The sequence below is a fragment of the Sminthopsis crassicaudata genome, chromosome 2, assembly GCF_048593235.1.
Source record: "Sminthopsis crassicaudata isolate SCR6 chromosome 2, ASM4859323v1, whole genome shotgun sequence".
Taxonomy (NCBI): Eukaryota; Metazoa; Chordata; class Mammalia; order Dasyuromorphia; family Dasyuridae; genus Sminthopsis; species Sminthopsis crassicaudata.
In genome coordinates this window covers 113,331,282-113,349,120 of record NC_133618.1, presented here as the reverse complement: position 1 = coordinate 113,349,120, position 17,839 = coordinate 113,331,282, and positions in this window count along the sequence as shown.

The window sequence follows — 17,839 nt, the reverse complement described above, 5'->3', positions numbered from 1 at the left end:
GCATAGTGAGTAGAGTTCTAACCTTGAGTTAGGAAGACCTGAATTTAAATCTGACCTCAGACACATGCTGTGTGACCCTAACAAGTCACTTAGTCCTGTTTACCTCAGTTTCCTTATCTGTAAAATAAGCTCTAGCAGGAAATAGCAAACCACTCCAGTATCTTTGCCAAAAAAATCCACAAATGGGGTCAGGAAGAATCTGAAAGACATGACTGAAACAATTGAACAACAGAAATATTTATATACATATATATTATTTCTTCAGATAAAACATATACTCCTTGAGACCAGGGAATGATTGATATTTATCTTTGTAAATGCAGAGCCAAGCATAATAGCAAGGAATTAACAGATGATTATAGTTTGATTGTGATATTGTTGTTTTCCTTAATATTGATTCTTTGTAGCTCTGAATTATAACTAGGAAAAACATATCAGAGGCTCATAAAATATCACAAGAGAATTCAGGTGACCTATCTTTCAACCAATTTCTGAAGTAGGATCCATAGTAAGAGGATCACCATGCTTATTTCCTTTGGAGGTGAGAAGGCAGAATGTTCCATTTTGGAGTAATTCAATTGTTGCAAGTTTTTTCTTCTAGCAAGCCAAAATTTCTGTCATTTCTATCCATTGCTCTTATGTTAAAGGAAATCTACTACCTCTCCCATAGGATAGGACATAACTTTCAGAGAGGGATTCTGGTTCATGGAAGTAGAACAGTAAAATTATAGGTATTTCTATTGTCATGGTTTTCTGAGATGGAGCAATTTCATAGATTATGGAAATTAAGGAGCTTGATGAAGCTGAGTATTTGAGGGAATGTTACAATGTATACTATAGCTAACAAATATGAGGATAGGGAATTATGGTGGAGAGTAACACATGAATGACGTGAGAATCTATGTTTTTTAGAAAAATCTTTGTTCAGACCTTGCCCTCAATAAGAAAGCAAATCGAGTAAGAGAAATTTTTTTAATTAATTTTATAATTATAACATTTTTTGATAGTACATATGCATATGTAATTTTTTTTTACAACATTATGTCTTGTACTCCTTTCTGTTCTGAATTTTTCCCCTCCTTCCCTCCACCCCCTCCCCTATATGGCAGGCATTCCCATACATATTAAATATCTTTTAATATATCCTAGATACAATATATATATGCAGAACCAAATTTTGTTGTTGTTGTTGTTGCAAAGGAAGAATTGTATTCAGAAGATAAAAATAATCTGGGGAGAAAAACAAAAAATGCTAACAGTTTACACTCATTTCCCAGTGTTCTTTTTCTAGGTGTAGCTGATTCTGTCCATCATTGATCAATTGGAATTGGATTAGCTCTTCTCTATGTTGAAGATATCCACTTCCATCAGAATACATCCTCATACAGTATCATTGTTGAAGTGTATAATGATCTTCCAGTTCTGCTCGTTTCACTCAGCATCAGTTGATGTCTCTCCAAGCCTCTCTGTATTCATCCTGTTGGTCATTTCTTACAGAACAACATGTTATTCCATAACATTCATATACCATAATTTACCCAACCATTCTCCAGTTGATGGACATCCATTCATTTTCCAGTTTCTAGCCATTACAAAAAAGGCCTGCCACAAATATTTTGGCACATACAGGTCCCTTTCCCTTCTTAGTATTTCCTTGGGATATAAGCCCAGTAGTAGCACTGCTGGATCAAAGAGTATGCACAGTTTGATAACTTTTGGGGCATAATTCCAGATTGCTCTCCAGAATAGTTGGATTCTTTCACAACTCCACCAACAATGCATCAGTGTCCCAGTTTTTCCACATCCCCTCCAACATTCATCATTATTTGTTCCTGTCATCTTAGCCAATCTGACAGGTGTGTAGTGGTATCTCAGAGCTGTCTTAATTTGCATTTCTCTGATCAATAGTGATTTGGAACACTCTTTCATATGAGTGGAAATAGTTTTAATTTCATCATCTGAAAATTGTCTGTTCATATCCTTTGACCATTTATCAATTGGAGAATGGCTTGATTTCTTATAAATTAAAGTCAATTCTCTGTATATTTTGGAGAAGAAGCCTTTATCAGAACCTTTAACTGTAAAAATGTTTTCCCAATTTGTTACTTCCCTTCTAATCTTGTTTGCATTAGTTTTGTTTGTGCAAAAGCTTTTTAATTTGATGTAATCAAAATTTTCTATTTTGTGATCAATAATGATCTCTAGTTCTCCTTTGGTCACAAATTCCTTCCTCCTCCACAAGTCTGAGAGGTAAACTATCCTATGTTCCTCTAATTTCTTTATGATCTCATTCTTTATGCCTAAATCTTGGACCCATTTTGATCTTATCTTAGTATGTGGTGTTAAATGTGGGTCCTATGCCTAGTTTCTGCCATACTAATTTCCATTTTTCCCAGCAGTTTTTGTCAAATAATGAATTCTTATTCCAAAATTTGGGATCTTTGGGTTTGTCAAACACTAGGTTACTATTTTTATTCACTATCTATTCCACTGATCAACTAATCTATTTCTTAGCCAATACCAAATGGTTTTGGTGACTGCTGCTTTATAATATAGTTCTAGATCAGGTACAGCTAGACAACCTTCATTTGATTTATTTTATTACTTCCCTTGAAATTCTCGACCTTTTGTTCTTCCATATGAATTTTGTTGCTATTTTTTCTAGGTCATTAAAATAGTTTCTTGGGAGTCTGATTGGTATAGCACTAAATAAATAGATTAGTTTAGGGAGTATTGTCATCTTAATTATATTCACTCGGCCTATTCAAGAGCACTTAACATCTTTCCAATTATTTAAATCTGACTTTATTTTTGTGGCAAGTGTTTCATAATTTTGCTCATATATTTCCTGACTTTCTTTTGGTAGATATATTCCCAACTATTTTATACTATCAACTGTTATTTTGAATGGAATTTCTCTTTGTATCTCTTGCTCTTGGATTGTGTTGGTAATGTATAAAAATGCTGAGGATTTATGTGGATGTATTTTGTATCCTGCAACTTTGCTAAAGTTTTGAATTATTTCTAATAGCTTTTTAGCAGAGTCTTTGGGGTTCTCTAAGTATACCATCATGTCAGCTGCAAAGAGTGATAGTTTGATTTCCTCATTACCTACTCTAATTCCTTGGATCTCTTTCTTGGCTCTTATTGCCAAGGCTAGAGTTTCTAGTACAATATTGAATAGAAATGGTGTTAGTGGGCAACCTTGTTTCACTCCTGATCTTACTGGGAAAGGTTCCAGTTTATCGCCATTACATATGATGTTTACTGATGGTTTTAAATATATGCTTCTTGTTATTTTAAGGAATAGTCCATTTATTCCTATACTCTCAAATGTTTTTAGTAGGAATGGATGTTGGATTTTATCAAATGCTTTTTCTGCATCTATTGAGATGATCATAGGGTCTTTGGTTATTGATATAGTCGATTATGCTAATAGTTTTCCTAATATTGAACCAGCCTTGCATTCCTGGTATAAATGCCACTTGATCATAATGTATTATCCTAGGAATGATTTTCTGTAGTCTTTTTGCTAATATTTTATTTAAGATTTTAGCATCAATATTCATTAGGGAGATTGGTCTATAATTTTCTTTCTCAGTTTTCAGCCTATCTGATTTAGGTATCAGTACCATGTCTGTGTCATAAAAGGAATTTGATAGGACTCCTCCAATCCCTATTTTTTCAATAGTTTATATAGCATTGGAGTTAGTTGTTCTTTAAATGTTTGGTAGAATTCACATGTAAATCCATCTGGTCATGGGGATTTTTTCTTAGGGAGTTGGTTAATAGCTTGTTCTATTTCTTTTTCTGAAATGGGACTATTTAGACTATTTACTTCTTCTTCTGTTAATCTGGGCAAGCTATATTTTTGAAGATATTCTTCCATTTCATTTAAGTTATCGAATTTATTGGCATAAAGTTGAGCAAAGTAGCTCCTAACTATTGTTCTAATTTCTTCTTTCTTCTCCCTTTTCATTTTTAAGACTAACAATTTGCTTTTCCTCTTTCCTTTTTTTAATCAGATTTACTAAGGGTTTGTCTATTTTGTTGGTTTTTTTCATAGAACCAACTCTTAGTTTTATTAATTAAATCAATAGTTTTTTTTTTTACTTTCAATTTTATTAATCTCACCTTTTATTTTTAGAATTTCAAGTTTCGTGTTTGTCTGGGGATTTTTAATTTGTTCCTTTTCTAGCAATTTTAGTTCTATGCCCAATTCATTGACCCTCTCTTTCTCTGTTTGATGCAAGTAGGTCTCTAGAGATATAAAACTTCCCCTTATTACTACTTTGGTTGTATCCCACACATTTTGGTATGATGTCTCATTATTGTCATTTTCTTGGGTGAAGTTATTAATTATGCCTATGATTTGCTGTTTTACTCAATCATTCTTTAGTATAAGATTGTTTTGTTTCCAATTATTTTTTGGTCTATTTTCCCCTGGCTTTTTGTTAAACGTAATTTTCATTGCATTGTAATCTGAAAAGGATGCATTTACTATTTCTGCCTTACTGCATTTGATTTTGAGGTTTTTATGTCCTAGTATATGATCAGTTTTTGTGTAGGTTCCATGAACTGCTGAGAAGAAAATGTACTCCTTTCTGACTCCATTTAGTTTTCGCCAAAGATCTATCATATCAAACTTTTCTAATATTCTATTTACCTGTTTAACTTCTTTCTTATTTATTTTGTGGTTTGCTTTACCTAATTCTGAGAGTGCAAGGTTGAGATCTCCCACTATTATAGTTTTGTCTATATTTCTGTCTATTTGCAGCTCTCTTAATTTCTTTTAAGAATTTAGATGCTGCACCACTTGGGGCGTATATGTTTAATATTGATACTGCTTCATTACCTATGCTACTCTTTAGCAGAATATAATGCCCTTCCTTATCTCTTTTAATTAGATCAATTTTTGTTTTTGCTTGATCTGAGATGAGGATGGCTACCCCTACTTTTTTGGCTTCACCTGAAGTGTAGTAGATTCTGCTCCACCCTTTTACTTTTATTTTGAATGTATCACCCTGTTTCAGGTGTGTTTCTTGTAAACAACATATAGTAGGATTCTGGCTTTATCCAATCTTCTAACTGCTTCCTCTTTATGAAGGAGTTTACCCCATTCACATTTATGGTTAGAATGACTATCTATATTGCTTGTCCTGCTTATGCTTTTCTCCTTTCCTTCCCTCTTACCCCCCTACCCAGTATTAAACTTGTGAACACCACTTGCTTTTCACAGCCCTCCCTTTTTAGGATCCCTCCCCCACCTTAAAGTTTCTCTTCCTATTTTACCCCTTTTTCTCACAATTTCTGTATTCCCTTCCCCTTAGCTTACTTCTTCCCTCTCACTTTTCAATGAAGTGGAAGAATTTTCACCATAAATCGAATATGTCTATTGATACACACTATGTTCATCCCTCTCCTTTCTTTCTCTCAGATATAATAGGTTATCTTTGCCTCTTCATGAGATGAAGTACCACCACTTTACCCTTTTTTATGATATAATTTCCTTTCCACCTCTAGTTTCTAGGACAAATTATACATGTGTTCTTTACATATCTTTATGGCAGAAATATAGTTCTCAAGATTTGTTTTTACCTTTTTAGAAATCTCTTGAGTTCTGTATTTGAAGATCAAACATTTTGTGTAGATCTGGTTTTTTCATCAAGAATAGATGGAATTCGTTTATTTCATTAAATGTCCATCTTCTTCCCTGGAAAACAATGCTCATTTTTGCTGGGTAAGTTATTCTTGGCTGCATACCAAGTTCCTTAGCCTTTCAGAATATCATATTCCAGGCCCTTCGTTCTTTTAATGTGAACGCTGCTAGATCCTGGGTTATCCTTATTGTGGCTCCTCCATATCTGAATTGCTTTTTTCTAGCAGCTTATAATATTTTTTCCTTCGTCTGATGATTCTTGAACTTGGCCACTATATTTCCTGGCATTTTGATTTTAGGGTCCCTTTCAGTAGGTGATAGATGAATTTTTTCAATGTCTATTTTACCCTCTGTTTCCAAAATGTCTGGGCAGTTCTCTTTGATAATTTCCTGGAAAATAGTGTCCAGGCTCTTTTTTTCCTCACATTTTTCAGGGAGTCTGATTATTCTCAAATTGTCTCTCCTGGATCTATTTTCCAAGTCTGTTGTCTTTCCAATAAGGTACTTGACATTCTTTTCAATTGTTTCATTTTTCTGGTTTTGCTTGACTACTTCTTGGTTTCTCCTTGAGTCATTCATTTCTACCCTTTCTAATTTTCAATGATGTATTTTCTTCACTCACTTTTTTAATATCTTTTTGTAATTGTCCAGTTGTGTTTTTAAGTGAGTTTTTTTCTTCTATAGAATTTTTTTCCATTTCATCCATTTTATTTTTTAGAGAGCTGTTTTCTTTTTCCAGCTCACTAATCCTGTTTTCCTTGGAGTTGTTTACCTTTTCTAATTCACTAATCCTGTTTTCCTTGGAGTTGTTTACCTTTTCTAATTCACTAATTTTGTTTCTCAATGATTTGATTTCTTTATCCACTCTGTCTTTAAATGCCTGGGATGACTTCTTCAGACTCTCTTGCCAAGCTTCCCTTTCCTTTTCCCATTTCTCTTCTAGCTCTCTTGTGAGAGCCTTTTTGATTTCCTCTATGAGAGTCTTATGTATTGAGGAGCAGATCATATCCCCCTTAGGGGATTCCTCTGGAGACAATCCGCTTTTAGTTTCTTCAGTGTTTGAAGTCTGCTCTCTCTCCATACAGAAGCTGTCAATGGCTAGAGCCCTTTTAAATTTTTTGTTCATTTTTTCAGAATGGAAATTGAAGAAAACAAATTGAAACAATCTGTCTGGTTTTTTGGTTTTTTGTTTTTTTTGGCGGGGGGGGGGGGGAAATAGGGCTGGATGGTGTTACCAGGCCTTCTCTACAGAATGCGGGAGACAGCAGCAAGGGACTAACAGGATAGCGATGGCTGTGCTGCATCTGCACTCTGAGGCTCTGAGAATGCACTGTGTCACTCTGGGTAGGGGTGGGGGTGGCCGGATCCTGAGAGAGGAGAGATGCTAGCTTTCTGGGGTTTTATTCTTCACCTCCAATGTTTATACCCTCTCTGCTGCTCCTGGCTTGCTGCCAAGACAGAACATCCATACTGGGGTAAAAGTCTTTTTGCAGAAACGGAAGAGATCGCACCCCTCTCCCCTCTGGTCTGAGCTATGTGAGCTACCTGTCTCGCTCTAGTTGCCTGCCCTCAGTCTGTGCCCAGTCTGTTTGACCCTCCCCTGAGCAAACACAGACCTTCTCTGGCAAGTTTCAAAGATGTCTTCTGTTGGTGATTATTTGTGGGTTTCTTTTCCAGTCAAGCATTAATTCTGAGACTTGTCATGAAGTAAGTCCTGAGAGAAAATGTGGAGCTCAAGCAGCTGTCTGCCTCCACGCCACCATCTTGGCTGGAAGTCAGTAAGAGAAAATTTAAAGGAGTTTATTGTAGCACCCAAAGTGAAAATTACAGCCAGAAACCAAATTTAGATAAATTTCACAATAAGAGAGGACAATTCTGACAGGTACATCTTTCTAAAAGAGGATGGGCTAGACTAGTATTATCTCAGGGACACGTTTACAAACTTGGTAGATACACATTTCTAAAAGAAGATCCAAGTGCATCTGGCTGTTGGCATATAGTACAGTCGCCTTGTGTTCAGACTGTCATGTATTGCAACCACTCTTTATAAAAGAGCCAGCTTATACACAGAGGAAAGGGAGAAGAGAAATCATGGATCACTTGAATTAACTTGGCAGTATTGGCTAATTCTGTACAAATTAAACGAACCTCAACAGAGGAGGGAATGCTGATTTATTGTGGCAGATGGAGAATCTAGCAAGGATACTTCCTCTTCCCAGTTAAATTTTCTCTTCTCCAGGCTATCCAGCTTCAGTTCCTTCAATTTTATCCACATATAACATGGTCTTTAGTCCTGGTACTAAGAAGTACTTCATCTTGTCAATATCCTTTCTAAAATGTAGTTTTCAGAGCTGAAAAACAGTATTAACCATGTAGTTCAGGGAAGAGGATATAGGGTCATAATCTCCCTCATTCTGGACACTTTCATCTATTAAAATAGCCTAAGATTGCTTTAGCTTTTTCACCTTGTGTACTCAAAATGAGTTTACAGGTTCATATTGAGTTTGTAGTCCAATAAAACTCTAGAACTATTTTTTCATATGAACTTTGATCTAGCTACTCTCCATTCTACTTTGTGTAAATGATTTTAACTCAAATGAAAGACTATACATTTATCCTTAGTCAGTTATATCTTATGGGATCTGGTCACTTTCTCTGTTAAATTAAGATCTTTATGGGTTCTAATTGAATGATCTAACATCGAATTAGCTTTCATGCAACTTGCAGATTTGATGAGTGTCCAGACCTGCTCACTGGAGGATTTCAGTGCCAGTTTGAATCCTGATCATGGGTGAGGAATAAAGGGGCAGAACTCTAAATGATGGTCAAAAAAGGAGTTTGTTTATTCAAAATTCTCCCAGCCTTATATACCTTAATACCCTTATACACTGCACAGGACCTAACTATATACTGTGCATGTGGGACGATATAAACAATTTGCTATTGTGTGCAGATGTCTCCTTGTCACTTTAGTATAACTGCTTTAATTACAACACAGGTTGTCACACCTCCTGACTTCTCAGGAAGACTGAGATATCCTTAGGGGGATGGAGAGCCAAACCAGACATGCCAATAGGTTCCCTTGCTGAGCAAGGTTTTATATCTCACCAGAATTCCTCCACTATCTGTGACTCTCTACAGATGAGGATGCCATATAGGCCTTTATTCAAACCACTGATAAAAATATTGAACAAGAAAGAGTTTTATAGCCCTACTGTAAAGGTCTTCTTCCAGGTGAACATGATTTATTAATCAATATTTTGGGTCCATTTGTTTCACCAATATCTTATATTCTTACCCAAACTAGTAGATATGTTGCCAAATCTTTTACTGTTATACTATATTCTGACTAATACAGAGATATTTTTAAAATGATTATACATGTATAACCTATATCAGATTGTTTTATATCCTGGAAAGGGGGAGGTAAAGAAAGGGAAAAAAATTGAAACTCAAAATCTTACAAAAATGAATGTTGATATTTTCACACATAATTGGAAAAAAAAATATTAAATGAAAAAAAAAAAGGTATACCATGTTCATGGCATTCCCTGATCTTCCAGTCTAACACAGGGAGACAGGGAGGTCTTGTGTTTTCCAGAAGATAATTCAAAAATCTATAAGCTATATATATATACATAAAAGGCGGTTTTGTAGAAAAGAAGAGTGAATTTTAAAAGGGAAATTCACTTCATCTCTCTAGATTCTACAATGTTCCTATGGATAATTTTTGGGAAGCAGAGACCCTGGAAATAGGTTTTCAGGAAATAAGATCTCCAGGAAGGGTTATTTTCTAACCTTAAGTCAGATAGTTGTCTTGGATCACGGATTTCAAATGAACACCAGACACAAGTTACATTGTGGCAGATTTAGTGGTTTAATTGTATAAATTGGCTCATAATCTCAAGTAGCTAAACAATGAAAACCCAGAGAGAAGGCAGCAGAGAATGGATAGATACTTTGATGAGTTGGGGACCAGTAGATGGCAGCAGAGAGCAGCCAGGCATCCTGAGACTCAGTGTGATGCTCCCTGGAGATGTATCATTCAGCACCGAGTTGAAAATGCAGGCTATGATAGAAAATGCAATGAGTGAGCAGAGATACACTGATCAGCAGGATACTGTACAGAAGCAACAGTGCAAAATCATTTTTGGCTTTTTGAAAATTAAGCTACTTTCTTATCTCTAGTTCACAGGATTATAGATTTAGAATCAGAAGGTACTTAATAGACATTGAGTCTTAGGATCATAAAAACCTTAGGGGTCATGCAGTCCAACCCTCTCATCTGAAATATGCAGAAATTGGAGATGGAGAGTTTGCGTGATTTGACCAAGCTCCCAGAGAGTGTAAGTAGGAAGCAGAGTTGTACTCTGACTCCAAATCCAGCCCTGACTCCAAACTGGGACATGTCCCCCTTTGTCTATGATATTTCAAATGTCACCAGTAGAGATCCAACAATTCATCCTCAGCACTTAAGGATGTAATTTACCTTGGCTTGCAGACTAGAACACTTTGTGGATAGATTGGGGCTTTCTTACTAACTCCGTACGCTCTTTCAATTTCCTATTTATCATTTTTGGTCTTTCTCAAACTATTATTCTCCTTAATAAGGGAAATAGAGGTAAAGTATGAGTTTGTGTTGCGTTTCTCTGGTATATATTCTCACTGCTCTTCTATGTGCTTTCAAAAATAAATCGATCAACACATATTTATTAAGCACCAAATAGCACTTGCTCTCAGGAAGCTTTCATTCTGTGTTTGATACCTATATGTGCATGTATATTATACTATATATATATATATATATATATATATATATATATATATATATACACATATATACATATATATGTGTGTGTATATGTATTTAGTGTATACAACTATATACTTGTATACATTTATTCATACAATTATATACATATGCATAAAATATATACAGATACACATACATATGTATGTTCAGTGTATAGAGATGAGGATTCAAGACAGAACCTTGCGGGATGTACTCATTACATAGTGAGCCAAATTCAGTAAAGATTTCTTTAGCACATATAATACCATGTGCTCAGATACTTTGAAGTCAGTAATAGGTAGTTGAAAGTTGAAGAGTAAAAGAGGCTGAATTTTGGTTCAGGACCTTCTTTACAACATATATGTTTATAGATTTTTACAAATGCTATCTTACTACTCACACCAACACTATGTTGTTGTTTGTCTGTTTTAGTCATGTTTGAATTCTTCGTGATCTCATTTGGAATTTTCTTGCAAAGATATTAGAGTAGTTTGCCATTTCCTTCTCCAGTTTATTTTACAGATGAGGAAACAGAGGCATATAGAGTTAAGTGACTTGCTCAGGATATACAACCAGTAGTAAGTGTCTGATTTAAACTTGAGCTCTGTGCTCTATCAACTGTGCCACCTAGATGCCCACTGTAAATTTTAATCATTGCTATTAATTATCTCAATTAGCCAATGAGAAAAAAGACTGGTGGAGGTTAATTCATGTTCTCATGATCTTTAAGTCAGGATTCAACATAAAGTCTTCTCAACTAAAAGTTTAATACTTTAATTACTATATCACACAGCTTGTCTTGGCAAGTTATGTTCCTCAGTTTCCCATCTATAAAATGGGAATAAAGCTATCAGATATTCTTACTTGACAGGAAGGGCCTGAAATGAAGCTCAAAGGAGATAGAACAGTGGTTTGAAAATTTCAGTTACATAAATATAATTTAAAGAATATTTATCACATAATAGTACTATGTACCTAGTTATTATTCTGAAGGATTGAGACTTCCTATTTGTGACAGTGATATAGTTAATGGAGAGGCTTGTCAACATTGAGAAAAGAGTGTTCAGTGATTTTCTCAGGCTCCTCCAACATTCCAAAGGCTGGGCCTGGGGGTGGGGACAGTGGAGTTTGAAGTTCAGTTCATGATGCCAGTCTTTATTTATCTCCTCCTGACCTCTTCCCCTTCTCACAATGCTACAACTTCATGGGTGGTATCAGTGCTTATGATTCCACCTATAGGCCCTTCTTTCTTTTTCTGTTCTCCCAGTTCATTTCTTTTTCTTTTTCCTGTTCCCTTTGTTTTATTTCTCTTTTCTCCCCCTCCCCCTCATCCTTTTGCTTGCCAGCAACACTCCCAAGCTAGCTGAAGTAATTGCTGACCTCTGATATTTACAGTGTTAACAGAGTCCAAAGGTATCCTGGTTCTTAACGTCAAAAACCCTCTCTGACTAACTTCCTGTGTTTGTTACTTATATAGGGCAGAATGTTGAGCCCTTTCTAAGTAACCAAAAAATCAGCAAAACTTACTTTTCTTTCTTTTTCATCATCTCATGACTTGGATTATTGCTATAATCTTCTTACTGATCTCTCTGCTTCAAGTTTTTCCCCATTTTGGTCCATCTTCTACTCAACTGTCCAAGTGAGCCTCTTAAAGTATAGGTCTGATCATATCACCCCGTTCTTCAATCACCTCCAGGGTCAAATAGAAAATCACTAATTTGGCTTTGAAAGCCCTTCATAACCTGACTCCTTCCTGATTTTCTTGCCTTCTTTATGCTTCAATCACACACACTTACAAAAACACTGGTATCCTTGTTATACCTGGAACAATATACTCAATCTCCTGACACCATGCATTTTCACTGATTGTACCCCATGTTTAAAATGCTTTCCCTCCTTATTTCTACCTCCTGGCTTCCCAGATTTCCTTCAAGGCTCAGCTAAAATCCTTTCTTCTGCAAGAGACCACTCCTTACCAATTCCCTTTAATGCTAATGCCTTCTCTCTGATTTTCTTTCTAATTTCCTTGCTTTGTTTTCCTTACTAGATCATGAGTTTCTTGAAAATTAGAACTATCTTTACCTCACCCCAAAACTTAGTACACAGTCTTTAATAAATGTGTTTTGACTTATCGATGGCTTTTTTTTTGCACACTTCCTTTCTTCTTCTTTTCTTCTTTCTTCATTCTCACACTTGCATACCTACACTACTACAATCTTCCTCCTTTGTTTTCCTTACTATTATTTCTTTTGCCAAAACTGTTTCTCTTGTTGGGTGACATGAAGTCTCCCTCCATGATGATATGAAGTCTCTTTCCTTGATATACTTTATATTAATTAATGTTGCCACCTTCCGTCAAATCTCTTATTATTTCTGTACTCCAGTGTAAATTCTTTATTTTTAGGGTTGGTAGAGATGTAGAATCTGTATAATTATAGCCCTGACAAAGTTAGGTAAACCTAGGAAGGCTGAAATTCTTGAACTTTGGGTTCAGTAGTGGTTGAGTTCATGAAGAAATGAAGATTGAGTAATTGTAAGATCTGAACTCCCAGAAAGTTTTCTGTACTATGTTACTCATTGTAAATACTGGTTCTTTAAAACCCTAGTAATACCTATGTAATATTGCCCTATATCAACGTATATCACTTTTAGAAGTTGTGCTTTTTATTCCTGAGATATCAGAGAAAATGTGACCCTCATTTTACAAAAGACTTTAGTAAAATTCAGTAATTTATAAGTTTAAATATTGAATTCTTCAGCAAAATATTTGAAGGGCAAATTCTCTTTTGTCCAGTAAATCTTTATGGTGTTGGATTTGCTTGACTTGCTTTTGTAACTATATAACTATAACTAAATATATATATGTATATTATATATATGACTATATATGATACACAAATATCCTCTCTTTCCTTCTAGAAATATGGTAGTGCAAGATGGAAAGATTAAAGAGGGTACAGGTCCTTGTTGGTTTGGAAGAGAAAACTTGCTTTTTATAGAGATAATCAATATAGTGACATGGGAATCATTTTGCCTTACACATCAAGGGACAAAGTAAGGGCAGTTACCATTATTAGACAGAAGATATTAGAGGAGGAGCCATGGCAATTGTCAGATATGATTGAAAACTTCAGACCAATCCAATACTTTTATCAATCTCTCTTCATGTTCTCCCAGTGGCTTTCCAAAGACAAAAAGACCTTTGTTATAACTACTTCAATACTTTGAGCCAATTTCTGTTTCTAACCACTTTAACCATCAGCTGTTGGAAAGTAGCTGGTATCCCCAAGGTACCTTGGGGACATGCACTTGAACTGATAAAATAAAGCAGAGCAAATGAAATCAATCCTTTCTTTTTGTTCCTTTGCTATATGAATTGGATAATATCCATGTTATAAATCAAGCACTGAGAACCACTATTCTATAGCTAATCTAGGCATGGTATGCTATAGGCTTATGTTAGTTCTTTTGGTAATCTGAACCCACCTCTATCTTCCCATTCTTTTTCAAAAGTGTCATTATAGATAATAAACATAAGCTACAGTCCTTTTTTCTTCCCTCCCCCACCTACCCTAGAGATGGCTATCATTAGACACAAATAGGTATATAATTGAAAAATTGTGTTTATATATTATATATACATATACATATCAGTTCTTTCTCTGGATGCAGATAGCATCTTTCTTCATATGTATCTTATTATTAATTTAAGTATTTATAAAGTCAAAGTGACTTATTCACTCAAAGTAGTTCTCAAAACAATAATGTTGTAGGGATGCCCATGGGCTATACAAGCTGTGGTATATGATTGTAATGAAATATTATTGTGCTTAAGAAATGACAAGTGGAATGATTTCAGTAGAACCTGGAAAAACTCAAAATAACTGATATGAAGTGAAGTGACAGAATCTGAACATTGTACACAGTAACAACAGCATTACGCAATGAACAATTATGAACAACTTAGCTATTCTCAGCAATACAATGATCTAAGACAATCCCAAAGGACTAATGATGAGACATACTACCTGTCTCCAGAGAAAGAACTGTCATGGTTTAAATACAGAATGAAACATGCTATTTTTCACTTTCTTTCATTTTAAAAATTTTATTCTAGTTTTTTTTTTTGTATAAAATGATTAATATGGAAATGTTTTATGTGATGAATAACCTATATCTGATTGTTTACCATCTCTGGGGTAGGGGAGAGGGAAGAGAGAGGGAGTGAGATAGAATATGGAACTAAAAACTTGAAAAAATATTAAAAATTATCTTAGCATGTAATTGGGGGAAATAATATATATGTATATAAATATATGTTTAAAAACAATGTTGCTATTATTGTATACAGTGCTCTCTTGGTTTTGCTCTTTTGTTCTTCATTATTTCATACAAGTTCTTCTATTTTTTTTAAAATCAAGTTCATTTGTGATTGCACAATAGTATTTCATTATAGTCATATATTACAACTTGTTCAGCCATTTCCCAGTTGATAGGCATCCCTGCAATTTCCAATTCTTTACCATCACAAAGAGAGATGGTATAAATATTTTAGGTTCCTTTGCTTTTTCCCTAATCAACTTTGGAAATATACCTAGTAGTGGTGTTGCTAGGTCAAAGGGTATAGGCAGTTAAATAACTCTTTGGGCATAATTCCAGATTGCTCTGCAAAAATGGTTGAATCAATTCACAATTCTACCAACAATGAATTAGTGTCTCATTTTTTCTACATCTCCTCTAATATTTGGCATCCCCTCTTTTTTAGTCAATCTGATAGATGCAAAATGCTATTTCAAAGTTTTTTTAAGTTTTCATTTCTTTAATCAATAATACTTTATAACATTTTATATCACCATAAATTGCTTTGATTTCTTCACCAGAAAACTGCCTAATCATATCCTTAGATGATTTATCAATTGGGGAAAGACTTGCATTCTTACAGACCAATCTTTCCATTTTTCTAACACTGGGCAGTCATACTTTTCTGGAACCATTTCTAAGAGAATTTCAATATTCTCATGATGTGTAAAAAAGGATACTCCTGTAGACATAGGATATATAGATGTGTAACCACCCAGAGGTAGCATCCAAGTGGTGTAATATGGACTGAAGAGAGGAAGAATAGATATTTCTAACTTTTCACCCCTACCCTTCCCCAAAGAAGATTTTAATTCCTTCCAGGAAGAGAAATAGGAGGTTGAGGCCAGAAGAAGCTGTTACACTTATATCTACTGATTACTTAAATATCATTATGTGATTAGATTCTTTATCTATCTCTGGAGCAGCTTAAATTCAAACTACAGAAGCAAAGGGCTTTCTTCTCTTGTGCTAATCAGTGGAGTGATCAAATATAGCATGCACTTCCTGTCACTGAACTTTCAGAAAAAAATGTGAATTGATGGAAGATTATAAGAAATCTTAACACAAATTCAGTGATATAAGTTTAAATTCTAAATCCTCTGATAAAAATGCCATAATAAGAAACTCTTACCATTTAGAAAAATGGTCAATTAAACCAATTCCTGTAGGAAGTGGTCCTATCCTTTGCTGAAAACTCCTGCACTAAACACCCCACTTTACTGACATTTATGTCCACACACATTTTGTTTTTAAGTTTCCGCTTTTTTATAACTTAAAATTGCAAGAATTTTTAGCTACTGTTTATTCCTTGCTATATATGATGCTGCTATTTTCTAGTGAGCTTAGTATCAAAGGAAAAAGGGTGTGGCTAACTCAGCCAATGACTATTCTTTCTACTTGCTTTGGTTAGAGATAATGAGAAAATGTTTTTCTACATTGCATCATAAAAGCACAACAAACACCTATTACTGTTGTTTAATACTCAATGATCCTGGAACACATTACCTAATCACTGCCGAATACATACCAAGGTGTCACAGGTCACTGGATGTTATTGGTCAGTAGCTGGCTGAAAGAAATCCTCTAGCACTTTAAAGTGATATATTCCCTCTCCTATTTCAGGGTCATGGTGGTCACATATGACTGGTATTTCAAGGGATAGCTGATGTCAACACATTCAACTTTCTTATCATACTGGACCATATTTCTGAAATTCTCCTTGAGAGATCTACTCAACATGCTAAACATCTCCTTCTAGATATTACTAGAGGATATTGCTACAGGAGTTGGACTGTCCATATTCCTTCCTCTATATGATCCTCCCATCTCCCTTCCTTTGTCCTCATGTCACCTTTTACATCTAAATGTACTTGTTTAGTACTTTTCATTTGACCTCTCAATTAACTCCACATTTAAACATGATCCCTGCTTATTGGAACCTTTCTCATAGAAATATCTCCATTAATTCACAAAACAAATTAGGGGGAAAAGATATAACTCCAAAAGAAATGTATAAATATGTTTGGGGACATAGACAAATGGTGACATAGTATTTGATTCTTTATTACAGGTTTCTTTGAGGTTTTTCCATTTATATGGACCCATAATTGTGCTATGATTTGTGACATAGCCCAGTACTTTTCTAACTATTTCAGATGTCTACATCCCAAATTCCTCCAGTTCAAATTCCTTTAGCTTTTTTTGGAGCAGGAATAAGACAACATGGCTGTAGCAGGGAAGGAAAAAAAAAAAAGCAGTTCAATTAAGGTTCTATTTAAATTTTTACTCTCAGGACAATAATTTGCTGATTTTTAAGTAATATGACTCATCTTCTTTGTAATCATCAATTCTTTATTATAAAGTACAAAAAAGCTAAAGCAGGTTGGAGCAGACACACTCTAGGAGGGAAAAAATGAGGTTACTGCTCCATCTATCAGATATATAGCTTGCAGCCTGTACCTTTCTTATTATTGGCTGAAGATCCTGAAGATCTAAATTGCTTTGATATCTCTACTGCTGCTTTCTAGAACTCTAAATAGGTCAGTTGAGGAGCACTTTGGTAGCCACTTATCCTAGGGAACACAAACAAACAAAAAAATCAATGCAATACTTCTCTCTAGGGAAGTTACCATGGAGACTTGGTGGGCTAAGGGACTGTCTGTACACAGAAGTACAAAAATTACCCAGGATAGCCCAATTCTTCAGGGATTCTTTACTTTGGAAGGAACTTTTTATTCCCCCAAGAGTAAATCCATTTAGGAATAGGAGAAAGAAAAGGAGGAAGGGGAAAAGGAGACCTTTGGACTTAATACTTCCTCTTATCTGGCAGGGAAAGAGTATGAGACTTGGTTGATTCTACACAGAAAGTACAGGTGATATATAATAAGAGAGGCATGATGACCAGAAGAGAAGAGACATGATAAGAAAATAAACAAACAAACAAAAACAGGATTTTAGGAACAGTTAAGAATAGAAAGCAAAAGAAGATGAACTAGCAAGATCATGGTTAATAAGACTACTAGCATCAA